Source organism: Lissotriton helveticus, chromosome 5_1 (genome assembly GCF_964261635.1).
Source record: "Lissotriton helveticus chromosome 5_1, aLisHel1.1, whole genome shotgun sequence".
NCBI classification, from domain to species: domain Eukaryota; kingdom Metazoa; phylum Chordata; class Amphibia; order Caudata; family Salamandridae; genus Lissotriton; species Lissotriton helveticus.
Genome location: NC_136065.1, coordinates 1,384,865,512 through 1,384,893,472, shown reverse-complemented (window position 1 = coordinate 1,384,893,472; position 27,961 = coordinate 1,384,865,512). Strand labels below are relative to the sequence as shown.

General features: G+C 48.6%; 1 protein-coding gene across 1 annotated transcript in view; it reads left to right on the top strand.

Annotated features, from left to right (window-relative positions):
- Positions 1–27,961, top strand: part of SLC26A8 (solute carrier family 26 member 8) — a 3,758,415-nt gene that overhangs the window by 400,014 nt on the left and 3,330,440 nt on the right. The window lies entirely within an intron of this gene.

Sequence of the window (27,961 nt, the reverse complement as noted above, 5' to 3'; positions counted from 1 at the left end):
ATGGCTCAGCTGTACTTGTTATTCATGGTTCTCCTATCTCAAGTGTAGTGCAGGAAACGGCCACTACAACGCGGCCGTTTCCACGGATACCTTAACCACGCATGCAGTACAACGCATGCGTGGTTACCACGATAGCCTTTACCACACATACTTTTACTACGAGGTATGTAGTAAAGGCATATGTGGTAAAGGTTAAAAGTAAAAAAAGGGGGCTTGGGGGGGTCTCCCCCCAAAAAAAATCACTCACCAGAAGTCACGTCGGGATATGCAGGCAAACAGCGTTGTTGAAGAGAAAACGGGGAAAAAACTTCAGTTTTCTCTTAACGACGTATGACGTCACCACGCAAGAATTCGAGGAAAAGCTAGTGCGTAGGAATACCATTCCGTTGTAACGCATGCGTGGTAAAGTCATGCGTTGCAACGGAATGCGAAGTAAGAACATACAACCGTGTAGTGCTTGATGTTGCAATTATCCACCGTGCAGAAATCTTTCACAATCCATTTGCTAAATTACTGTTAGACTCTGAAAAGCCTAAGATTTGGTCTCTTGGAAATGTCTGTGGGTGGTACTTCAAACTACCACAATTCAATCTGACTTTATTCAATTGAGCCAAACTTACATCATACTTTTAAAGCCCGAATATGCATTAATGGACATGTTATTTGTTTAGTTCTCAGAGGGAAGCCCACTCACTCCTGTCCTCTACGCCTTATATGTGGAACTATTAATAAGACACCTTCCAATGCAACTTCCTCCAGTTCTTATCTTGAAACCACAGATCTCTACAGGGATTCTGTGCTAATGAAGCACAATTTTCTAACACCCTATAGAACCCACTTTTAAAATGATAGAACAAATAGCAGAGATTGGTTTGATTTCCAGCAACACACTCAATAATTTAAAAACGCAGGTCATCTTAGCAAGCAGAGACAGAATGTTTGGTTTACTCAGTGGCACAAGTTAAAACTCGAATTGTGAATGGTCTAAATAGTTAAGAAGTTTGTTGGAACTTTTTCATAAATTGCTCACAACATATTGCATGTGAAAGAAGCATGTCTAGAAACATTGAAAACATATAAATTGTTAACATGCCTGAGATACTTGTTATGTTTATTAAAATCAATAAAGAAAGTTGAAAAAATCTTAGCAGGGGGAGCAGAAACAGATTGTTTGTAGGTCACCCATTCAGCTCAGTACCTCAGTGCCATGGTAACTTGCACATTAGAATGCTGCTTTGAATACAACTGTTCTAAATTAATCGACTCCACTAAAACACAACTTGAAGTATGGAAGCAGCTGCCAATCTCTTTAGTAAGACAAATCAACTTAAGTAAGATTAATAAACGTCTTAAACTGTTACACCATTTTCATTTATTGCTACTCTACGTACCTGCTGTTTATTTTTGCAACAACTCTTTGTTATCATTGTTTAGGTTCACATTGTTCTACTTCATGACCATGATATCCAAAATTGTTGAGAAAAGTAAAGGGAAAATAAAGGAAAGACAATGGAATAAAAAATTGAATTTTTAATATGTAACTCCAGGTTACGAATAGTACATTATACTTCTGCAGTCAGGTATGCCTATAAAGAAGTGATCTATCAATTCTTAATAGGAAAACACATACAATATTAATAAATACATATTAGGAAAACACATATAATATTAATAAATACATATGAAACCTTGTTTCTCCAACATTGGATCTTTTATATATTCTCATGCTTGAATGATTACCCATCATCAGGCTGGGAATCACCGGTACATCAGAATAGGAGTAAGCAGTGTAAAATAGCCACAGACCTAAAATGACATTCTATATTTAGTTGCATATCCACCTCATTTGAAATCACCCAAACTTCAGCAAATAAGTTGGAAGCTTAAGCTCTCCTACTCCCCCCCTAGAAGTCACCATAGCTCAGATTGTTACTGCATCTCGTGTACGAGGGAGTCCCTTGACAGAGTTCTGCACTGATCTTTCAGTAATCTGTTACCAACTTGATGTGGCCCGGATTTGAACCAGCCATCTCTTCAGCACTAATGTACCGTGAGTTGTTTTTAGGGGAATTTGATCAATTTCTGGTCTTGGGAGATCTTCGTACCTGACAGCCAACTCTTAACTAACTGTTACCATGGCTGAAAGAGAGAAGAAATTTGATATTTGATATTTGATATTTATTGTCATTTGTAAAGCGCTGGCTTTCGCTCCGGAGGGAGCATCTTGGCGCTGAGCACACAGAAAGTCGTCTATGGGGAGCATGGATCAAATGGCTGCGAGAACTGAAGAGTCGGACTGAGTATAAATCCAAGTTTTCAGGGATTTCCTAAATAGGCTTTCGGAGGGGGCGTGCCTCAGGCTGGGGGGAAGGCGGTTCCATGCCTTGGCCGCCAAAAAAGAAAAGGTCTTTCCACCCTTGGATTTTAATTTTATACGGGGTTCAGAGATGAGGTTGGCGCCCGATGACCTCAAACAGCGAGTTGGATTATAGCTCTGGAAGCGCTTAATCAGGTAGGATGGACCCAAGCACCTGTTAGCTTTAAATACAGTGACTAAGAGCTTGAAAAGGATTCTCTTGTGGAGTGGCAGCCAGTGGAGGGCGTTGAGGGCTGCAGAGGCCGAGGACCTGCGGGGGAGTTTCAGAACAAGCCTGGCTGCTGCATTTTGGACAGTTTGTAGCTTTTTCAGAGAGGACTTCTTGATACCTGCCAGGAGGCCGTTACAATAATCCAGCCGGGAGAGGACAAGCGCCACCGCGACTGATTTCCTGGCACTGATAGGCAGAAAATTAAAAAATGTCTTTAATTGCCTGATCAGACTGAAACAGCGCCCTGCGGTAATGCGCACATGTTCATCGAAGCTGAGGGAAGCATCAAATTGAACACCCAAGTTGCGTGCTGAGGCTACCGCGCTCGGTGGTGCTTCGGAATTATGAGGCCACCAGTCTTTGGGGGAAAAGAATGTGCCTTTTCCGAGGGGAATTATTTCTGTTTTGGCGCTGTTGCATTTTAAATGGTGCAGGTTGAGCCAAGAAAAGACTTCTGACAGACAGTTTTGGAAGTTGATGGCAGCATCCGGGAGTCTTTTATCAATAGTGACGACAAGTTGGGTGTCATCAGCGTAGGATGTCACGAGGATCCCATGTGATTCAATCAACGCAAGAAGGGGGGCCATATACACGTTAAAAAAGAGGGGGCTCAGGATGGAACCCTGTGGTACCCCTGAGGTGATGGATCGTTCACCGGAAACAAAGGGGCCTAAGGAGATCGATTGAGAGCGATTGGATAGAAATGATGTAATCCAAGTAAGTGCGGAGCCCGAGACACCGATCTCACGCATCCTATTAATTAGAATAGTGTGTGAGATGGTGTCGAAGGCCGCGGTTAAGTCGAGCAGGATGAGGACGGCCTGCCTGCCCTCATCCTGCAAGAACTTGATGGTATCAGACAACTCAATCAAAGCGGTCTCTGTGGAATGGCCGGAACGAAAACCGGATTGCTGCGGGTGTAAGATGCATTGATTTTCCACAAAATTCTTTAATTCCTCGTGGACTAGTTGCTCGGTAATTTTGCCTAGTGCAGGGAGGAGTGAGATTGGGCGCATATTGGACAAATCAGTAGGGGATTTATTTTGCTTTTTCATGAGGGGCTTGACTGTGGCCTTCTTCCACTCAATAGGAACAATACCGGAGTCAAGGGATTCGTTCACAATCGCATTGATTAGAGGGTTGACGGACTCAATGAGGTGGTGCAAGATGACTGGGGGGCAGGAATCTGTGGGTGCACCTGATTTACAGGCTAGTATGGCTTTGTGCGTTTGCAGTAGGGAGACTGCTGTAAATTGGTTTAGTGAGGGAGTAGATGTGTCAGACGCTTGGATTAGGATGGGAACCGGGGGGAAGTCCTTATGGATATTATTGATTTTCTCCTCAAAGAAATCAGCGATTTGATCGCAGAGGGCTTGTGAGGGGGGAATTTCAAGTGCCAGTGCTTTGGGATGAGTGAAAGATTTTACGATATTGAAAATCGTATGTTGTTTCTGTTTTGCTGCATCTATTGCTAGAGTGAAAAATGCCTTTTTTGCTTTTTTTATGTCGGAGAGATATAGCTTTCTCTGGAGAATGTAAGTGGATCTGGACGTTGAGTTGTAGGTTTTCCTCCATTCTCTCTCCAAAAGCCTACACTTGAGGTGGCAGTCAGCGAGGGCCGGAGTATACCAGGGGGCATTGGGTTTCTTTTTTCCTCGGGCGGTTTTTTGGCTGACGGATTTTGCGTTTACAGAGATTACTCTCTCAATCCACAGGTGGAAGTTTGTGGAATCTAATGAGGCGTCGCCCATGATGGTAGGGGGGGGTACTGCCAGTTGTGGATTGAGTTTGATGAATGCAGCTACCTTTTTCCAATTGACAGGGAAAGAGGTGTGAGGGAGTTTAATGGGAGGAGGGGGCAAGGTTTTGTTATTAATGGAGAAGGGAATGAGACAGTGATCTGTCCATATTTGTGGTACGGGGGTAGCGGCATTTAAGGAGAACAGATTGGTACAAATGCCGTCCAAGGTGTGCCCGGCACAATGGGTAGGAAGGGAGACTAATTGGGAGAGACCGAAAATCTCCAGTGAGTGGCGGAAATTGAGAGTGTGGGGGTTAGTGTCAGATTCCAGATGAAGATTGAAGTCTCCAAGAAGAGTGAAAGTGGGGTAATGAATAAGAAAAGCTGCCAGAGTTTCATCAAGGGAGGCCAAGAATGTAGTGGCATTTCCGGGGGGGCGATAGACAAGTGCGCCTGAAAAGGCAGAGGAGGAACTAGTGTGGATAACAAATCCCAGGGATTCGCAGTCCTTAAAGGAGGCCAGGTCGAAAGTGTGGCACTTAAGTGCTTTTTTTACAATGATGGCCAATCCGCCTCCCCGACCAATAGGTCTATCTCGTCTGAGGATGGTGTAATCAGGGGGGAGAGCGGTGGCAAGATCGGGATTTGAAGCATCGTGCAACCAAGATTCAGTGATGAACAAGGCATCCAGATCGGATGCTATGATAAGATCATGGATGTCTTGTCCGTGTCGCGCTAAGGATCTGGCATTGATAAGGCCACCGCTAAGGGAGGCTGTCTTATGCCGAGGACGAGGGAGGGGGGGAGGAATAGGACTGGGGGGACTGGAAGATGTCCAACCACAATGGCGGCAGAAGTAGGGGCCCCAGAGGTGGTCGGTGAAAGAATGTACATAACAGGAAGGACTAGGAAGGGTGTGGCGCATAGACAGCAACTCGGAAACGTCGTACCTGAGTGCAGGGGAAGTGGAAACAGTGTGTCCTGCGCCTAGCGCGGTCTTAGCGCGGACGGGCGCAGACGGGCTTGGCTTAGGCGCGGCTTCGGCGCGCGTCCGGCGCGCCTGCTGCGCCAGCCCGCTGCGCCGTCTGACTGGCTTGCACATTTTATAGGGAGGAAGAAGGGCGTGAAGGACGGCCCGACTTGAGCACTGTCCCCACCTGCCCCACTCAAGATGGCGCCCGCCGCTGGGCTGAAGGAAAAGAGTAAGTCGGTTGTGTAAGAGGTGTCAGAGTGCCTGATAAAATAATTTCCCCTTATGCTAAAACCCCCAGAGAGACAAAGAGACAATTTAAAAAGTAATTAAAAAACGCTACAATGCGCCGAGTTTCTGAACACAGGTCGCCTATTTCTTTACTACAATTCCTCTGTCGCTCGCAGCCCCAGTTTCCCTCACCAGGGAGAGCGACTGTAGGGCACCGAGCGCTGCAAAGGGCTCCGTTAAATACACCAGCAGGGCGGGAAGGACGGCCCGACTTGAGCACTGTCCCCACCTGCCCCACTCAAGATGGCGCCCGCCGCTGGGCTGAAGGAAAAGAGTAAGTCGGTTGTGTAAGAGGTGTCAGAGTGCCTGATAAAATAATTTCCCCTTATGCTAAAACCCCCAGAGAGACAAAGAGACAATTTAAAAAGTAATTAAAAAACGCTACAATGCGCCGAGTTTCTGAACACAGGTCGCCTATTTCTTTACTACAATTCCTCTGTCGCTCGCAGCCCCAGTTTCCCTCACCAGGGAGAGCGACTGTAGGGCACCGAGCGCTGCAAAGGGCTCCGTTAAATACACCAGCAGGGCGGGAAGGACGGCCCGACTTGAGCACTGTCCCCACCTGCCCCACTCAAGATGGCGCCCGCCGCTGGGCTGAAGGAAAAGAGTAAGTCGGTTGTGTAAGAGGTGTCAGAGTGCCTGATAAAATAATTTCCCCTTATGCTAAAACCCCCAGAGAGACAAAGAGACAATTTAAAAAGTAATTAAAAAACGCTACAATGCGCCGAGTTTCTGAACACAGGTCGCCTATTTCTTTACTACAATTCCTCTGTCGCTCGCAGCCCCAGTTTCCCTCACCAGGGAGAGCGACTGTAGGGCACCGAGCGCTGCAAAGGGCTCCGTTAAATACACCAGCAGGGTCCCTTTTCAAACCTTGGTCTTCTTGTGGCCTTAAGGCGATTTACATTGATGCCCACATTTTCAATATATTTATTGACTACATCAGGTCATAAGGCGGCTAATTAAGACATTTGTATGAGTTTTACAACTAAGACCCTAAAAAACAGAGGCATTGTATTTGATGGCCAAATACATTTTTCCTCCTTCTAAAGAAGATGCCCTATCTTCAAGGGAAGATTCCGTAAAGAGTGCCCCATCAAACACTTCAACAAAGGCAGTTAAAAAAAAAAGGAGACTTCTCTTCCAGGGGATACTCATCAATTGATGATACTGCTCATGTGCTGGGACCCAAGAGCACTTTTCAATTTGGGTGTGTTTGTGGGTGTGTGTGTGTGTGTGTGTAAGCCATGTACATATATTTTTTAGTTAAACCATTTTATTTGGATTTCATGTAACGAGAAAAACATGAGATATTTATACAAATCAGTAGTGTAGACATAACATGCTGGTGACATGACTGGAATTGAAGCAATATTACGTACAATGAGCGTAAGACTCGAGTTCACAAAATGTCCATAGAGCACCTTAGGGGGGATGAACTGCTCCCAAAGTAAGTGTGTCTACTTGTGTGTGTATTCAAAGGAAGAATGTTAAAGAGAAAACTAGTTGCTAACATAGGTTACCAAACAGGGTTCCTGACTGGGGAAGGAGGAGGAGAGGTGGGCAAGGTGGGTGTGTAACTGTGGTCAGTGGGTGGCCAGTGTTGTAGGCCAAGGCAGGGGAGAGCACCTGACGTGTCCGCAGGCATGTGCCAGCTGCGGGGTGTTCGCACCCACTAAGGGGGTCCTCAGGAAGGCAGGATGTCTGCGGCCCCTAGGGAGACCTCTCAAAGAGACGCCACAGTGGGACCTTGTGACTACTGAGGCGCAGTGTCACGATCAGTAGTGTGATGGAAGCTCAAAAGTAGCATGGCCCATTCGAGGGAAATGGGTTGGCAGCAGATTTTGCCCTCCTCCTCGTATCGGAGCACGCTGCAACGCCCCATTTATTTACCGCTCCTGTGCAGGCCGCCGGGGGGGGTCACTCGGGTACAGTGCATTGTGATGCCTCACTTTGCCAGCAAGAGTGCCAGCGCTGCGAACCGCGATTGGACCATGTAGTGTTTCCATCGTCTTAAGATACCCAATAAGCAGGCTTCCCAGGAAGAGATATCGGGGAGCTCTATGACCACACTCAGTGTTGCGTGGATAGTGTTCCAATAGTGCTGAAGGACAGAGAAAGCCCAGAACATATGAAGGAAGGTTCCGCTAGGGGTTTGGCAGCGGAGCAGGCAAACTGTGACTCGGGTGTTGGCGCTGAAGCAGTGCCAGCGTTGAGTATGCCTGATGCATAATAAAGAATTGTATATTTTTGAAACAGGAGTTCTGAGGGCAGAACCCCACTGTCTGAGCAGGCCTCCCCAGGTAACGCCCCCCTATCCAGCGAGATAGCCACTGGAGTTGTGCCGCCAGGAAGTATGCCTCACGCGAGAGGGCTCAAAGGTCCCCCTGTTTTACCGGCAGCTGCAGCTTGACCAAAGCGACTCAACATCGGCCATTTCCCAAAATAAGGGAGCAAAGTGTCCAGTTCCCTGAAAAAGAAGCAGGGAGGAATGACTGGTGCGTTGGCAAAATACTAAAGGAGGTGGGGTAGGATTACCACTTTTTGATAATGCGATTTTCCTTATTGAGCGAGGGGAAGCGTCCTCCTGAAGCCTACCAAAGAACGTATACCCACCAATGTTCTGCGATAATTACCCTCCTAGAGGTCATGGGAGGTATGGTACAGGCGGGGCTCCCAAAGAGCGAGGCTCCCCTCCTGCCAGTTGGGGCTGGAGTGGAGGTATGGTACAGGCAGATTCCCAAATAGGGAGGTTCCCGCTCGTGCCAGTTCATGCTGGAGTTGCCAATGCGCACCTCCCGCAAGGGGAGGTCGTGGTTAAGAGGATAGATAGATGATTTTGCCCAGTTACCTTTCAGCCCGGCCGCATTAGTAAAGTCCGACAGCATAGTCCAAAGAGGTTCGAGATCAATCGAAATGTCCAGAGGATAAAGAAGTAGGTCGTCTGCATACAAGGAACACTGCGGATCTCACCCATCAGGGGGATGCCCAATTCCCTTCCCTTCCCCTGCAGAGGCACCGCCAGGGGTTCGATCACCAGGGCCAAGAGCAGGGGGGGTGCGGGCACCCCTGACGTGTGCCCCGTGTCATATGGAAGAGGGCAGAGATGTGACAACCTAGGCGTCCCCGTGAGGTGGGGGTTCGAGTACAGTATAGTGTAGGCTAAGAGTTTGGGTCCAACTCCCAAGTGACGAAGTACCGTGAATAGGTAGGGCCAGGACAGGGTATCCAATGCCTTCTCCAGGTCCAAGACCATGCAGGCAGCACAGGGGGAAAGGCCCTTCACCCTGTCCTGGAAGGGGAACAGACGGCGGATGTTCTGGGATGTACTCCTACCAGGAACAAAGCCGTTTTGATCAGGGTGCACACGTGTCGTAAGGATTTGGGCGTAGCAATCTGCCAAGATTTTACCAAGAATCTTTTAATCCGCTGGCAGGAGGGCAATCGGTCTATAAGAGGTCAGCATGGTAGGATCTCTGTCTGGCTTTGGAATTGAGACCACGAGGGATTCACAGATGAATGGGGGAGCTGGCTGAACCACAACACCGCTACATACATTTCCGCCAGGGCGATAACAGGTGGGAAAAGGCCTTACAGTAGTCTAGAGGCAGGCCATCTATACCTGGGGTTTTATTACTGGCCAGGTCTAGGATCACCTGTTTCACATCAGCTGGTGTAATCTCCACGTCCATGGAGGCCTTCATCTTTGAGGGAATCTGAGTAAGAACAGTAAGGAACTGATCTATAGACTGTAAGGAATCATGCAGTGGGGCCCTGTATACCTCAGCATAGTAGTCGTAGAACGTCTGCAGTATATCAGTTTGAGCATGGACTGCAACGCCGTTGGGAGTGGGCACTGCAGTAATGGGGCAAACGACAGAGTCCTGGTGAATAAGCCATGCCAGGAGTTCTTCCTGTTTATCTCCCTCCTGGTGTACCCTGGAGGCGTACGCTTTGAAATTGTACTGCATGAGGTCTACTAGTAGTGCTTTGTGGGCAGTTTGTGCCTCTACCAGCTGGGCCGTTCTTCAAACTCCCACTATCTGACGTATACATACCTCCCCCGGTGACTGCCTTGAAAGCGTCCCATTCCAGCATTCTGGTGGACGCCGTGTTGGAGTATTCGGAAAACAGTGGCGAATATTTGCTTTCTGTTTGTGCCAAAACACCTGGTCCTTAAGACAGTCACACAGCAACCTCCAAACGGGGACAGGAGGTGGGGTGAGGGCTGGTATTGAAGGACCATGAGGTGTACGTCATGATCTGGCTAGACCCGCCCCAAATAGTTGGCGCGCTGAACTCAGGGGATTTTAGAGGGCGAGCACAGGACGCAGTCAAGACGCTCATTGAGGTTGTGTGGGATACAGTAACATTAGTATAATTTAGTCGTGGGGCACCGGGTCCTCCAGGCATCTGCAAACAACCATACCTGCACCCAGATGCGAAAGCGCTTAGTTTGCACATAGGGTGGGGAATGAGGGATGGGCGGGTGAGATATATCCAGGTATAGGTCAAGCACACAATTGTAATCTCCCCCTAATATTCATGGCCAGCCTGTGAATCGGGCCAAGACGCCCGATAAGGAGTCCCAGAATTTCCCCTGCTGAGCATTGGACATGAAGATGCTGCCTATAAATACCACCATGTACATATATATCTGCAGCCTAAAGAGAGTCTAAAAATGTCCAGATTACTTTACATTTTCATATTTCCATTTACAAAAAGCACACAATCATAGAGAATTGTGGCCTTAATAAAATATGCATGTAGAAAATCTTTCGCAAACCATTATTAAAGGGAAAAGGAATATGAGACAATGTTAACCAATAAGCTGCTATTCAAAGCAAAGAAAACTGGCACTAGCTTTAAGTGCCTTACAGTATGCCCTGTATCCTGTCATGCCACACAGGTGAGTCAGGTCAGTTAACTTTTCCAGCTCCTATTGTTGGGATCCTAGCCCATATTTAGTAATTTAGTCAGAAAAATCATTTTGAGACCTTTCAAAATTTACATCTTACAAGTAAGCCTTTTTCTGACAGCAAAGATTTTATTTTTCTGTCAAAAATGCCTTCACTCTGTCTGAAGTGCCATGCCTGTGGGCTGTCACGGACAGAGAGAAGATCAGGTTTCATGGACTCTAAAACAGATTAACAGGATCATCTAGAGGCCTTGAGAAACATCAGTCTTTCTTCAAACATCCCTCCTCTTGTTCCAAGGAGCCCCACAGAGGAAGATCTCATTTGAGAGACACCAAAAAAGGGGTGCGTGGTCTCGCCAGCGGTAAAATGGCTGTGCGCTGAGCGAGCTCTGCCGGCTGAGCCTTTTAATCCGGCATAATCCGCCATCAGCGGGAGGCATCCAGCCACCAAAAATGCATCCCGACATCGTGCACCTCTGTTGAGGTGCCAGGAAGCTGTGAGGAGACAGCGCTGAGGGCGCCCGCCGCACTGTTGCCAACTAGGGTGACCAACCGTCCGTAAATTTCACGGACAGTCCGTAATTTCGCCGTCTGGCTGTTGTTCGTGAAGGATTCTTTAACGGACGCCATTTGTCCGTAATTTTAACAGCTGTTGGGTGACAGCCAATGATGTGCCTTTAACGTTTGCTGTGGAGACCAAGCAAAGCGATATAGGATTGGCTTTAAAGCCATCAGCCAATCCTAGAGCTCGCTGGTACCCTGCAGGAGTGCTGTTCTCATTGGCCCTGATTCAAGGCCAATGAGAACAGCTTTTGGGTACCCAGCCACGGCACTTCTGGACGTGCAGGGTACGTTTTCAGCCTTTTCCCTTTTACATTTTCCTGGACCCTCATTCGACCCATGACCTGTAGACTCAGTAAAACGCGTTCTAAACGGACCAGGCCTCAAGGCTGGGGAACTATTAATGTTAGAATCCGAGCCTATTGCATTTTTTGAGGTTTTCTGCGGTTCGGGCTTTTCTTCAGGAGATCCTTATCGCAGGACACATTAAGCAGATTAAATGACAGATGTAACACGAGAGCACTGGGCCGCAGTGCAAACAATAATAATGTCACACTGCTGTCTGTTTGCACAGTAAATGGCAACAGTAATTGGTGTGCAATGGACCCTGTATATTGTCATCTTAATGATTGTCGTGGCCCTGTGCATGACATGTTTAGGCGCCCCCTGTTCGGAACATTTGTGAATTTTACTAACCATTTTCTGAAAACTGAAGCTTACATAACGCACAAAAATATTAAACTATGTTAAAGTTGTAGAAACTAACTGAATCATGCAGAAACAGCTGATATGTCTTCCCTTGTGGCCCAACAAGCCTTAAAACGACATAGGAGAGGGGGGTACGTTTAAATGAATAGACATACACAATATAGAAATAGATCATCTTCCTAGGGGAGGGAGGGGGCCTTATAGCTTGAGGTCTTTGGAAGTTGCACATTTAGCCCTTGCATTAAAACGTCTCTGCTCTGTTTATGTTTGCAAATGACAAATTTATTTTAAACAATGAGGCGTAGCTTTCGTGTAACTGGGTACCACTAAAACAGGACAAAAACGTTATAGGTGATTGCTGCAAAGCCTCTGGAAGAACTGCCGAACTCTAAACTATGAGCATTAGTGGCGCCCAGGACGACAATCATTGTTGGTGTCCCTTCCATCTTTATGTATTCCCTGTCTACCACCCACCATGGTGCCTCTCATCTCTCCTTAGCCCCTCTCATCTCTCCTTAGCCCCTCTCTTACATGTTTTTAATTTATAGCTCATATAGCTAGTCATGTATATACACTGTACAAGGAATGGCCAACAGAAGGTCGAGCCGCGCTTAGGCGCCAGGGCTTGGGATCACTTTTTAGTATATTTCACTGCTTTGGCAGGTCTTCGGAAGCACTACTATGGCGGTTGCGTTGCTCCTACCCCACCGCATACATAGAGAAGTCTGCTGTGCAACTGGCACCCATACATTTGCCTCAGGACTCGTTATGGCTCTCCACCTCGTCTTTCACCGGTCAAGAACGAGGTAAGCATCTGAGGTGGACCTCGGCGTGTACTGAAGGCGGCCAGCAGCCTGAGCCTGGTTGCAACTTTAGGAGTCCCTCAGTCCATTGTGACCGATTAAGGGGTCGTTTTTTTTGCCCGCAAGTTACTGAACTCAACCTGCCTGCTCAATTTATGCATTAATCGACATCCGGAGAAGAAGCTCGCTATTTTAGATTGAGGGTGAAGGGTGTGTCCGTCCCATGGCCTATCCTAGAACTTAACTTAGGAACTATAACAAGGGTGAAATTCTTGATGGGCCTCTTCTGTATGCAACTCTGCAGATAAAGACTCAGCTCATAATTAATATGAAAAGGTGGGTGAGTGAGTGAAAGGATGGGTGGACGGCTGGATGGATTAGTGAAAGGGTGAATGGATGACAGGGGCGTAGCTAGAGCTTGTGGCGCCCGGGGCTATCCCTCAGATTGCTGACCCTTGGGGGGCATGGGGGTGCTGGGGAAAAAGGACGGCGAGCACTTGAAAGATGTCCGAGAGACACGTAGTATTGCTGCTAATAGTTACGTCGGTCATGCAAGTTACATGCACATACATGACACGGTCAAAGGCTACACTGTTGAATACACCGGTGACTGGCAGTACAAAAGAGAAGGTAACTCTCTGAGCGCCACAGGATGAGCAATGTGGTCACTGAAGCACCCATGTACTCATGTACACTGACGTTTGTCTGCTTTTCCCAGCAGCAACACGCCAAAAAACTATCCACATTGGTGCTTGGTTTGTGAAGTTAAACATTTGCTCTTGGTGTGACATGCAGATCAGAAGATTAAATTCCAACAGGGCGAACTCACCCTCAGGCAAAGTGTGCAATTGCCCAAGGCCCCTACCTTGGAAGGTCCCACTCCACCGGGAACATGATCTTTTTCTCTCCTCATCTCACATCTGGCTATTTATCTCAACCAACCTTCCTCTCTCTGCCTATCTTTACTGATCCCTCATTCTCTCTCTCTACGCAGTGTCATTCCAAGTCTTTTTGATACCACTGGAGCCACAGACTCAGCCACCCACCCCTCTGAACCTGCTGCTGCTCTCCTCTGACCTCTTACCTCACTCGCTCCATGCAGGGTCTCTACGGCAGGCAGGCAGGGGTGGTTCGGTTCGAACTTTGTTAACCCTAACTGGCGTAGCTAGGAGGGGGCGGGAGGGCGGTCCGCCCCAGGTGGCAATATTTTTGAGGCGGCCGCGCTCAGAGGCGTAGAGGTTCAGACTGGGCTGAAAATCCAAGACATTTCTCCTTCCTCCTCTTCCTTCCTACCATTGTGAAGCCTACTTGGCCAATTGATCCTGCACCGCAAAACACCAGTCGGGCCGAATAGCAAGGTTTCTTATGCAGTGTTAGACAAGGACCTTGGACTAATGTGGTCTTCATCTGGTGTCCTTAAGTTATTCTTTCCCATTTGTAAAGGACTTCTCTCCTGCCCTCCCCCATAAAAAAGATCGGGACTCATTTATGAGGCCCCTTGCGCCATCGGAACGTCACTTTTGTGAACATTTTGAAAAAGTAGTGGAGAAATGGTGCATTTTCAAGCAAATTTCAGAAAGCAGGAAGCCTTTGACAATTCACACTTTTGGGAAAGTATGGACTGAATATGAAGAACCCTTATTCACATTAATGATCATATTCCAATCACTTGAAGCTAAGATCCATGGCTCTAAGGCTCTGTGAGTGGCTTTTTTTTAAGCATCTATTCCACTGGGGAAGAAGAAACCAGATGCAGGAGCTGTGGCAAGTCAGACAAATCCCTTTAGCAGGTTCTGTGCATCTGCCCAGTCATGTTGGACAAGCGAAAAATAAGTCTCTGGGCTGATTGGAACAGGCTGGAAGTTCGATCCTATCGGCAAAGCCTCAAAGCAGCACTTAATCCAGAAAACACAGTCCTAAATAAACATCTGATTGATTAATTTTGCCCATCTTGCATATGCAAGGTTTATGCCCTTAGGTGGTTCCCAGGGTGGCTCTGTAAGTCAGTCTTAAAAGCTCTAGAGCAGTGGGCTGTCACCTGGCTCACATTGAATGCCTCTGTTAATCCCCCACAGTTCTCTCCTACAGGGAAGGGTGCCGGTATGGGTTATCTGCTTGCTTAGTTGCTGTTTGGAGGTGTGCTTTTGCAAAGGTGCTAATGAAGGTATTATTTGCATTACCAATAAACAATTAGCTGCAATTAGCTGCTCCTGCTCTTTCTTACAACTGTTATATGTAATTAGATCGCTGCATGTACTTGAAGGCACATGGTAATCAATTCTGTATTTTATGTATTTATTCATTCTTAACTTGACTTTATAGTATCTTAAAATGTGTCTACGTATATAACCTGGATTCATGTTTATTATATTGTATATTGTAAAAGTTTTAACTAACCATACAAAATAAAGATTATTATATCACATTACTGATCTGATCTATCAGGCAAGGGACATGCCTACCAACCAAAAGGATACATAACTTACATCGCCAAGGTGTTCAACTCCACTATTTCAGACATCAAGATTATAGCCCCAAAAGTCAATGAGCATGACACGGTCACCTTATTGGCATTATCATCACAAGCTGAATCACACTCAAGTGTGTTGAAAACCTCAGAAACACAATTAGAAAGCCTGTGAGGTTCTGATAGCACTGTAAAGTTATTCCAATGACAGAAGATGTGTTATATAAATACCCATAGCATAATATGACATTCAGTTCATCTTTAAAAGCCCTTGCATAGTGAATTAAGCATTATTTTGAATTTTAATTTATACAGAATATCATACATCTGACAAGGCGCCAAAGTGCTTTCAGTGGTTGGGTAGAACGCTAAGTTTGGTACGTGCATACTGGGGGTATATTTGGACAATGAGTCTCAGGTGGATGGGGCAGTCACCTCCTTTCCAGTGAAGTGGGAATATAGTGGTGTAGTGTCTCTTTACAAGTGTCCTGGTATTTGTAGTAATACTGCCTGAATACATACAGCTAGTGCCTGGTGCAGTATATACCAATGGATGGTATTGCCACAGGATTCGTTTATGGTATAAGTAAAAGGACGAGGAACTGAGGCGCATTTTATCTAATGTATCAGAGAAGGCTGATGAGTCGGGAAGGAGAGTGGTCTACATGGCTTGTGTGGCACCAGACAAACCGCTCCTATAATAATGTGGGAGAATACTATTACCTTACCACTGACATGAGCTAAAGCTTGACAGATGCTCAAATGGATTGTATCAAAGGAAGACTAGAGATTGTGTGTGTCTGAAGACCTCCAACTCGTTCAAACTATCTCCAGAGTTTCTCCAAGACTTTCCTGGTATTTATTTGGGTGACAGGCAGCAACTTCTGTATATTGCCCCTTTACCTCTGGCAAATGCAGCAAGCTACAGCTCATGCAATACTGAAGCTCAGCAGACATGTTAACATTTCATTATTCAGAATGTGGACAGTGCACGAGAGATTGCTCATGTTCTTCCAGATTAACACCCACCCATCCATCCATCTACTGAATCACCCATGCACACAAGAGCCATTCATTCATACAAGCACGCAGCTGTCCATCCATACATGTGTCTACTAAAATCTACTCATCTATACGTCCATCCAATCCATCCACTACATAATCCACCCATCTGCACCGTCTTAATTCATTCCTATTCTCTCCATCATCCATCTTCCTGAATAATGCAGTCATCCATTCACCCATTCACTTATCAACATAGCTTTTGTCCATACTAAAATGTTTCAGGTCTTGTTCTCTGTTCCCAGGACATTTGAGATTTAGAGAGCATTGTGAATATTTTAGAATTAGAGCTCGGCAGTGGGGCAAACATCTCATTGCAGGAATAGGAGTGTTTCTATGTTGTTTATTTACATCACAAAACAGTGATGAGCTCTGCCTCTACACAATGTACCATGTAATGCAAGTCAAAGCCAAGCATCAGAAGCCTAACCGAAATCAGCCCTAAATGACTGCCTTTGTGTAAAATGAATAAGTAATTTGGCAGTGCAAGCAGTGCACGCTAAAATAAAACAAGCATTGGAAATGCAATAGGTCTCGCAATAACGCGAGTCTGAACTATTAGCATTGTAAATGATAATGCCCTTTATTTTTGCGTTCTGGTTTTTGGAACATAAATAAAAGGCTTTGTCATTTACAAGGCCTATAGCTTAAATTTGCGTTAAAACGAGACCTATTGCATTGCAATGGTGGTGGTGCTGCTGAGTTTTCTCTGAATCTGCACTCTGAATCTGCACTCTGAATCTGCACCCACAATCTGCACCCACAATCTGCACCCTGAATCTGCACCCTGAATCTGCACCCTGAATCTGCACTCTGAATCTGCACTCTGAATCTGCACTCTGAATCTGCACTCTGAATCTGCACTCTGAATCTGCACCCACAATCTGCACCCACAATCTGCACCCACAATCTGCACCCACAATCTGCACCCACAATCTGCACTCTGAATCTGCACCCACAATCTGCACCCACAATCTGCACCCACAATCTGCACCCACAATCTGCACTCTGAATCTGCACCCACAATCTGCACCCACAATCTGCACCCACAATCTGCACTCTGAATCTGCACCCACAATCTGCACTCTGAATCTGCACCCACAATCTGCACCCACAATCTGCACCCACAATCTGCACTCTGAATCTGCACCCACAATCTGCACCCACAATCTGCACCCACAATCTGCACCCACAATCTGCACCCACAATCTGCACTCACAATCTGCACTCACAATCTGCACTCTGAATCTGCACTCACAATCTGCACCCACAATCTGCACCCACAATCTGCACCCACAATGTGTGAGTGGCGTTGCGTGTGTGAGTGGCGTTGCGTGTGAGTGGCGTTGCGTGTGAGTGGCATTGCGTGGGTGAGCGTGGGTGAGTGGCGTTGCGTGGGTGAGTGGCGTTGCGTGTGTGAGTGGCGTTGCGTGTGTGAGTGGTGTTGCGTGTGTGAGTGGTGTTGCGTGTGTGAGTGGCGTTGCGTGTGTGAGTGGCGTTGCGTGGCTGAGTGGCGTTGCGTGGCTGAGTGGCGTTGCGTGGCTGAGTGGCGTTGCGTGGCTGAGTGGCGTTGCGTGGCTGAGTGGCGTTGCGTGTGTGAGTGGCGTTGCGTGTGTGAGTGGCGTTGCATGTGTGAGTGGCGTTGCGTGTGTGAGTGGCGTTGCGTGGCTGAGTGGCGTTGCGTGTGTGAGTGGCGTTGCGTGTGTGAGTGGCGTTGCGTGTGTGAGTGGTGTTGCGTGTGTGAGTGGCGTTGCGTGGCTGAGTGGCGTTGCGTGGCTGAGTGGCGTTGCGTGTGTGAGTGGCGTTGCGTGTGTGAGTGGCGTTGCGTGTGTGAGTGGCATTGCGTGTGTGAGTGGTGTTGCATGTGTGAGTGGCGTTGCGTGTGTGAGTGGCGTTGCGTGTGTGAGTGGCGTTGCGTGGCTGAGTGGCGTTGCGTGGCTGAGTGGCGTTGCGTGGCTGAGTGGCGTTGCGTGGCTGAGTGGCGTTGCGTGTGTGAGTGGCGTTGCGTGGGTGAGTTGTGTTGCGTGTGTGAGTGGTGTTGCTTGGGTGAGTGGCGTTGCATGGATGAGTGGCGTTGCGTGGATGAGTTGCGTTGCGTGTGTGAGTGGTGTTGCTTGGGTGAGTGGCGTTGCGTGGGTGAGTGTGGTGTTGCGTGGATGATAGTGGGCTTGCGTGGGTGTGAGTGGCGTTGCGTGTCTGTAAGTGTTGCTGTGTGGGTGAAAGTGGCACAGAGCCTTTGATGTGGCCTGGCGCAGGAGAAATGCTGCTGCTGCTAATTAAATACAAGAGTGGCCGGGAAGCGGCCGGGAAACACAAGTACGGCCGGCCACATAATTAGGGGAGGAGAAGCCGCACAGCACACGCTGGGAGAAGCCCTTTGATGTGCTGTGCGGCCGCGATGCGTGCTCTGTGCTGGGGGAGGGGGGAGGGCCATTAGCCTGAACTCGCGGCAAGATCAAACAAAGGGTGGGAGGGACATTGAGGAACAGATGGCCATGAAAGTGTATGGGCCAAAAGCGCGTGCCTGTACGTGCACTCGAAGAAAACGCCACGAAAAAAAGCGGTGGTTTGACAATCAGTTTGAGCACTTGAATTCTCGCCATTTCCCATTCCTTCGGAATGGTAAAGGACGAGACCTAAACAGGCTGAGGCGGAAACGGGTTGCTTCGCTGGAAAAGGAAAGCGCACAGAGATGCAGTGGAAACGCTTTTGTCACTTTGAAAAGTGGAAATTCGCCCAGGACATTTTCATGCACATCTGTCCTCGCCTCGGTCATTAGTACACTTTTTGAGGGAGGGTCGCACACTCCAAAGGAGCTCGCTCCATTTCCATCCTGTGTGCATCTCTTCCGTTCCGAGGGAGCGGTGTGTACGTCAGCTCTATTTTGGGTGAAGAAGTAAATAGTAAATTCTAGCGGGCGATACAACGTGCCATAACACTGAGGGAGATTCGATGGCATGTCAGACTCTGGGAAGGTTAAGCATTTATCGTTTCTGTAATGCGTCTGGCTTCATTTTATGTGTGACTCACTCAGCCAATGTAGGGATGAGGCCGGGATTGGCATTTGGCAGATGAGGCCTGGCAACTGCTGACGAGGAACGACAGAGAGGAGGCCTGACAATAACGGTACGCCGCTAGAGGAAGCGAGCGAAGCTAGCCTGGCACTGCCACTGGTTAGGGTGGGATGGCATGGCAGAGGTCAGAGGAGGCCTGGCACAGTAAAAAAACTTACATGGACGCGGTCGCCGTGGTGGTGACCGTGACGTCGACTACCTCTCTGACTGTCTACTCGATGTCTTCCCTTCTGACCGGCGCAGCAGACTCAGTGCACTCCACTGTGCACACAAAGCACCAGGCGGTCCGGCTCGCCCGTAGTAGGCACAACGACCAGGCATTCACTCACGACGAGTCTCACGACGACGAGTCATGCGGTCCACTCTCCTTCGTGTCGTGACTCTGACTCCTATGATCTACTTCTACTTTCACTTTTACTTGTTGTTGTGGCAGCACTGGTGCGCCATGCGCGGTAACGTCCGGACAGCGTAGGCAGTTGGCCAATCACCTCGACATGGCTGGATATAGCCATAAGTAATTGGCCATACAGTGCGGCCCTCCTTTTTAATGTATGCATAATTGCATATTCACTTTGTCGGGACGAAGCCTTTACTGACTGGGCCGCGGGCGGCCGCGGCACTGGAGGCCCGCTGCGGCCGCCTTTATTATTTATTTGGGAACAGTCAGTGTTCGTTCCCAATCCCAAATAAATTATAAAGGCAGTCGCGGCCACACCGGGCCTCCAGTGCCACGGCCGCCTCAAAAATATTGCCGCCTGGGGCGGACCCCCCGCCCCCCCACCGCATCCCCCTAGCTACGCGAGTGATGGATGAATGAAAGGGTGAATGGATAATGAGCAAAAGGATGGATGGATGAGTGAAAGGGTGGATGATGGGCGAGTGAATGGGTGGATAGATGAGTGAAAGGATGGATGAGTGATAGGGTCAATGGATGGATTCTTGAGTGCATGTGTAGAAGGATGGGTGGAGTGGATGTGTAGAAGGGTGGATGGATGGAAGGAAGGATGGCTAAGTGAAAGGGTCAATGGAGAGAAAAAGGAAGGATGGATGGATGACTGAAAAGGTGAATGGGTGGAAAGATGAATAAGTGAAAGGATGGCTGGATGGGTGAAAGAGTAAATGTCTGAATGGATGAGTGGATGGAGGGGTGGAAGACTGGATGGATGAGTGTGCGGATGGATAGGGTGGATGGATGGATGAGTGAAAGTGTGGCTGGAGGGATGTATGGAAGGCCTTTTGTCCCAAAGTTTTGTCCTGAATTTTGACCTCCTGTCCTGAATTTTTGTCCTGAATTTTTACCCTTTGTCCTGAATTTTTACACTCACTGTCCTGAATTTGCACCCATGCCAGTTGGTCACCCTACCTAGCCGGCTGCCCGCCCATCTTGTGGCACCTAGGGACCTGCGCCGGCCCGTCCTGCCTGCTGGGGCTCCAACCTGCTGGGTTTGGCGGAGCCGCCCGATCGGCGTGGTTACCCGCCTGGAACTGTGTAGCGACCTGCCATGGCTGCCCTGTGCCCGTGATTGAGGTGTCCTGCTTCAGCGGATCCGGCCTGATTCCAGCGAAGGGATCGCGGTCTGTGGGCGGTACGCGTCTTGTTGCCAATCCGGCGCCGGGTGAGACCCGCGGGTACCTGCTATCCGGCCTGCCACCCCGGGGCCCTGCCTACACGAACGCCGCCTGGATCGAACGGCGGGCGCATTGATGATACACATGTTCCACAAGTAAGGCTGCTACGCACACTGGTGGATCCGTCCTGCGGCCCGGCTGGCCTTTTCCCCTGCATCACATCGGTGTGGGCCTGGGAGCTGGCGGCGCCTCCGGACTCGACGGCCTGTTACTCCTGGCGGCCTCCTGGGCCCTGATAAAAATGCACTTAGGGCCCTGGCGCTCCTTTTGGCATGCCCTGTGCTGGGGTTGCGCTGCCACCCTCCCCTGGCTTACAACTGATTGCCGCCCTGATCCGCCGGCGTAGTGGGGACCTGCACCTGGGAGCTTCCCCCTTCGTCCTGTCTTCTTCCCTCTGCGCATGTGACCATACATGCAGTTAGGGTGACCAACTGGCATTGGTGCAAATTCAGGACGGTGAGTGTAAAAATTCAGGACGAAGGGTCAAAATTCAGGACACAAATTCAGGACGGAGGTCAAAATTCAGGACAAAACTTCAGGACAATTGGATACGTTTTACAGACACATCAGAGGTCGCGCAATAGTATATAAGTAAGCCCAGCCATATCTAGACATATTCAGCCATTTGCAAACCTATCCATCATGTATCCTTCCATCTATCATTTCACTCATCCATCCCTTCATCCATCCTTTCACTTATCCAACCATTATCCATCCATCCTCCCTTTCACCCTATCCATCTGTACCCTCATCCATCCACTCTTCTACCCATCCATCCATTCACTCATCCATCCAGCCATTTACCCTTTCACCCATCCAGCCATCCTTTCAATTACTCATCCATCCACCCAGTCACTCATTCTTCCACCCATCCACCCTTTCAGTCATCCATCATCCTCCCTTTCTCTCTCCATCGACTCTTTCACTTAGCAATCCTTCCTTCCTTCCATCCACCCACCCATTCATCCATCTGCTCATCCGCTCATGAATCCATCCATTGACGCTATCGCTCATCCATCCTTTCTCTTATCCATTTATCCTTTCACTCCTTCACTCGTCTTTTCATCATGTTGTCCATCTAACTTCCCTTTCACTCACTCACTCATCCATCCTTACATCCACCCTTTCACTCATCCGTCCATCCATTCGCCCTTGCACTTATCAATTCATCAATCCATCCACCATTTCACTCATCCATCCACCCACTCATCATCCACCTTTTCACTCATCCATCCTTTCACTCATCCATCCACCCTTTTACCCATCCAGCTCCCCTTCCACCCATATATCCAGCTATTTCCCTTTTCCCCCTTCCATCCTTCCACTCACTCATCAATCCATCCATCCTCTCCCATTACCCATCTATTCAATCTTTCATTCATCCATTCACCCTTTCACTAATTCATCCAGCCATCCCTTCACTTACTCACTCGCCCACCCATCAAGAACTTCACCCTCGCTGCAGAAGCCATCCCAGGTCTCAGACAGAAGCCACCCAGGGCAGAGACAGGATCCATCACGGGGGGGGGGGGGACAGGAGCCATCACCGGCGGGGGGGGGGGGGGGGGCTCACCCCCTCCTGGACAAGACAATGAGAAGACAGGCTGCGTTTCCAAAATGTTAATTTTGCCCCCCCTCGCCCCCACGCTGATGTACAGTACTGAAAGGAGATACTCCAAGAGAACTGATTTAACTAATTGTCCTCCATACTTTATTAATCAGTGTGGGTGCGATTGTGCCTTTTCTTTATTTCATTACAATATAGACTGCATGTTTGAAGAATCGAGGTTTGTTTACAATTTAGTGACTAATTAAGCTCTGTGAAGAGAATCACGTGCTGCCTCGGCCGGTTCTAGGATGTTTGGGGCCCTGGGCAGAAAGGGGGAATGTCTCACACCAATTGCAGATACAAGATACATTCAGGGCTGTTTGCATCTGAATAGATGCCCCTGCTCCTGAAGCTGCAGCCCCCCCCCACTCCCGCCTCTCAGTCACCTTCAAGCACCTCTTAACAGCTCATCAAGGGCTGAAGGTGTGAGGGTTGCCATCCCGCTGTGCCTCTCCAGTGCTGCTGGGTATCTGAGCTTTCATACAGCATCGGAGTCTGTTACACCCGACCTCAGCAGCATTAGAGTCAAGAAGGGAGGTGGGGGCCAGCTGTGTGACCAGTTAAAATTACGGACAAATGGCGTCCGTTAAAGAATCCTTCACGGACAACGGACAGACGGCCGAAATTACGGACTGTCCGTGAAATTTACGGACAGTTGGTCACCCTACATGCAGTGGGGCATCGTGATCCTTCCTACTGCGGCCTCGCTGAGAGCGCTGATTGTGGCCGGCTGCACCTTGTCACTGGAGGCCTCTGGGACGACATAGTCTGCGCATCGGCCCCTTACACCTGCGGCCTTCTCTGGCTGGCTCTGGGCCCTCCTGTGCTGGCCCATTGGGGCCCGCAAAGTCTTTCTGAAGCCGCCCCATCACATCCTCCCACTGCGTTGCGTGGCCGGACCGGCCTTTGATCCTGAGGGTCAACCCCACCACTACAGAACCCTCTGCGCAACTTACTTCCCCCACTGCCACTCTGCCGCGGGACACCATGGGAAAGATGGCACCAGACAGCCCTAGATGACCTTCTCGGGGCGCGGAGTAGGCAAGGGTGGTGAGCCCCCCCCCCCGATGCTGGTGAGTAATCCACTCAGACTGACAACCCCAGGAATGAAATGACAGTCTTAGAACCATCCTTCTAGAAGTGCTGTCTAGCCTACAATCCATTGACGCGTAAATAGATCCCCTAACATCCCGCCTCGACCAGGTTAAACAGAGGGTAGATTCCCACGACGCATGCATTGTCCAGCAAAAGCGAGGGTTTCGGATGCCGAGTACCCTGGAGCCTCTGGAGCGCAGAGCTCCTCAAAATGGATAAGATCCTCAAAGTTATCCACGCCAAGAATGAGTATATAGAGACGCGCGTTCGAAGGAACAACATTTGGGTCATTGGCCTGCCGGAATCCACCTTAAGCGCAACAAGCATTCGTCTCATAAGTGGTTAGCCAGAGCTGTTGGGTTGGCTAATGAGTTTTAGCTCTGTTCTAGAGTAGTGTGGTGTGTGCCGCACATTGCAGAGTTATAAGAAAAAAAAGAGTTTTAAGCATTTTTGTTACCCTGTCTATAATTAAGATGAGATGATGTCTAAGTTAACCTTATTATTAAAAATAAAATGCATAGGAAAAAATGTTTAGTGTTTTTGGGGGTAATATTAGCAACTTTTTCCAGCCAGTTATAATGGTTGTTATAGGTTTTGTTGTTGTTTTGGATGGGGGAGGATATACACAACAGAAGAGTAGAGGTTGGGAAATAGTATGTGAATTATAATATGAGTAACGGACGGATATTAGGGGAGAAATAACAGATGTCCGATTTGAGGGCACTATGGAGCTATAGCAAGAGGCAGCAGTTACTTGAGCTACGAGGCCATAACAGTCCCAGAAGTACATTATGCAAAAACTGCAGGGCAAAGTAGGAAGGAGAGAACGCTAAGATCAGGGCTCAGTGGAGAAGTGTGGCTCACTGGTTAGAGCGGCAGACTCTGATGCAGAGGTCTGGCCTGGACAAGGGTTCAATTCCCGTCGCGGCAGGGTCTTGGGCTCAATGTCCTCGGACCCGATAATTCTCTCGCCTCGGTGCCTATTCTAATCATGGGTCCCACTCTGCAACTCTGGGCAATAGCTTGCTTAATCTCCACACCGGCCCTACTGCTAGGATGCCTGGCTTCACCTTGGGGTGCCCAGGAGTGGGCACTTCACAGGAACAGGCCAGGACGGGTTCCTCAGCGGCACAGCACGGGGACACCCTGGCTAGTGTAACCAGGCGCTTTATAAGCTCAGTATTATTTTATTATTATTTATTTAGGTGGGCCGAGTCTCACCGTTGCTGAGCACCGTCAGTTTTTTAAAGAGGGCCTCGAAACGGGACTCAATCGGGCTCTGTTTTGTGCCCTTGCACAGGCGGTCCGTTTTTTCTGGACTACAGTGACGGGCACATCGATGGTGCGCATTCTCCCACTGCTCACTTCTCACTAATGTAGAAGATTCGGCATGACGTCATGCCAGGGGAGCGTTGTAGGGGAAGGGATGTCCTTTCAAGAGTAATTTTCTCTCTGGATTTCCCATCTCTTTTTGAAACTCAGGAGCAGCAACATTGTTGTGGTGTGGAAGATTTTTTAACATTATATACTAGTCATAGTTGCTGCTTAGTTAGCTTATGCAACTAACAACCATTGACAAAGCCAATAGTCCTGACTTGTTGTAGGTATGATGTTCCTTGTTGTATCATATATCTGGATGCAATGACAGAAACAGCAAAATACAAGTAGGGCGGCACACTATGCTAAGCACAGATTTTTAGCTTATGTGTTTTTCCATGCCACGCCCTTATGACATTTGCCACGCCGCTTTGAAAAAAAACAGTTTTTTTACCCCACCTAAAGCCCTGGCTAAGATTAATAAGAACAGAGGATGAGAAAAGTAAAAAATGACAAGAGGCAGTAATGGCATGAAAACTGAAAGGAGATTAAAAGAGTTCCAATGGAAGAATACATAAGAAAGGTGGGCAGAAGAGAAGCGAAAGGCTAAAATAAAAGTTTAAGATGAAAGGAAACAGTGAATACAGACCAAAGGGAACACAGAGAAACAGAACGGAAAAAATGCAAGGAGAAGACTGAGAAGGTAGGATCAGTGAGCACCATGTGGGTGAAGGGGTACGTCTCCTGGTAAGTTTCAGGAGTGTAATCTGCAGGTCACTTGTTCCCACTCTTGCACAAAGATGCAGATGGCCATTATAGTGACATGTGTAGCCTGCTGGTCATTGGTTCTAAACTCAGCCACACAACTAGGTGTGTAAGTGCACCTACTGCAGAAATCTTGTGACTCCTGCAGGACACAGATTAAAATACCAGAAAGCTCAGTGGGTTACTGCAGCGGACGTTAGTGTTGAACATACTGGTCACCAGTTCCATTGATTGTGAGGCAGCTAGCTCACAGCAGTATACTAGCTATGAAAGCGCTACAGCAGTAGAGTCCAACTAATCCAATGCGCTCTACTGCTTGGAAACTTCTACACCCTGTCCATCCTACCTACTGTACCTTTCCTTAAATCTGTTACTGCTTGACTCTGGTGATACAGAGTCGGGTGCTTAGAAGCAAGCTGCATCCGATGAGAAGCGTCATTAACAAGCACTGAATGGGGACAGATTCTTTATTGCCCCACATCCCATACAAGGTGACATCAGAGGTTGTCAAGGACAGACAAGGCATGGTGTTATAATCACTCGTCATGCACTTCAAGCCTCTGGTCTAATCTGCAGATACACCTAGTGGAAGGCCAAAAGGGTTAACAGACCTGCACATGCTGCCGAAGTAAACGAAGGCTGGCATAGGGTGGGTGCTGGCGGTAGGGGGTATCCACTGTGCGAGGTCCTGACGTCTGCTTTCTGCAGTATACTGAGAACTCAGTACTCGCTGGCTCAGGCGAGACCTAAAAAAATGTTGTTGTTAGCATTAAGCAATACAACAGTGCCAGCATGTTTCCTAAGTTGTAGCAGCAGAGCAGAGCCTGGACTTGAAGCCGGTCACCTTGTAAGCGACGCTCCTGTCTGGTTTGCCCTGCTTGGAAGAATATGTCATCACCGAGCAGACAGCATCCTTTCTGAGGCAGAGGGTGTCCACAGAGGTGTTTGTCCATGTAACATAAAGCTGATGTGAGAGGAGTGACGTCAGGTGAAGGAGCCGAGCTACTTAATGATTGGAGTGCCCTTTGTTTAGTAAACCAGTCTTGTTCATTATTCTTGTGGACTCTGCTAAGGGATCAAAGTACCAGCAGAGAGAGGCGTGATGGGGAACTGGCCTGCATGAGGAGGATAGAGTGTTGGTGCAGGCTGCCTCGTCAGTAGCACCAGATTGCAGAAAGATGGGGTCAGCACGCCACGTCTACTGCGTGTGAGTCCTGTGTCCCCGCCGGCTCGCTTTTCACTTTGCTTGGTACAAGTAGCGGACAGCATGCTGGACAAGCAGGGGGTGGGGGTTGGGTGGTCCTAGGGGTCACGGGGAGAAGTGGAAATAAACAATGCATAAAAAAGAGGCGGGCATCGTCGCAACTAGGACAGCAAAGAGGGAGCATAAGAGAAAGGCAGGGTATCAAGAATAACGAAATGGGTAAAAGGAGAAGCAAGTACCATGAAGGGTGGTAGGAGTAGAGATGAGGGAGGGAGGGGCAGCCATGAGAGAAAGGCTGGAGCACCTAGAAAGCAGACAGAGCGAGCACTGGAGACGAAGGCAGGGACACAGAGAGTTGCTGGTACCGACTTGGGGGAGGAAGGTAGGATTGGAGAGTGGCAAGGAGGAAGTGTAAGAGGAGACAAGGGAGCAAGAAGTAAACAAGTGGGAGGGGTGGGGGAGAGCGCGCGGCTAAGCAGCAAAATAATTTGTTTTAAAAAGCACGCGAGTGGTGCGCGTGCATTAGTGATCGCGCTGGAAGGGAGGCAGATGGCGACTGCGCGCAAAAGCATGCGAGTGGTGTGTGCATATTAGTGATCGCGCTGGAAGGGAGGCAAATGGCGGATGCGCGCGTGCCAGTGAGGTCTGCCAGCACTTTGAAAACCTCAATACTAAATGTCTCGCAGATCAGCGCATGCGCTGTCTCAGGCGAGACCTAAAAATGGAGGACTATCTCGAAACCCTTCTCCGTGATCTCTTCGGCTTGGTCCTGTCCACCCATTTTATCATCGAAGGGGCACACAGGTCCCTTGGCCCTCAAGCCCTCCACCCCAGGACTCCTGCGAGGCCCATCATCGCCCGCCTGCTGAACTATCGGGACCGGGATTCCATTCTGCGCAGGACCCGGGAGCTGGGCGAGATCAATCATCAGGGCAACACGTTGTCCTTCTACACCGATTTTACTCTGTCCGTCCAGGCGGTCCCCAGGAGCTTTCTTCCTGCCAAGCGTATTCTCAACAGCTCTACATCATGTATGCGATGCTCTACCCCTCCAAAATCCACATTTAATTTCGGGATGAAGCCCAGATTCTTCACCAACCCTAAGGCTGCTCTCATTATTGCGAAGCAACTGCAAAAATCCCCACTACGAAGCTACCAC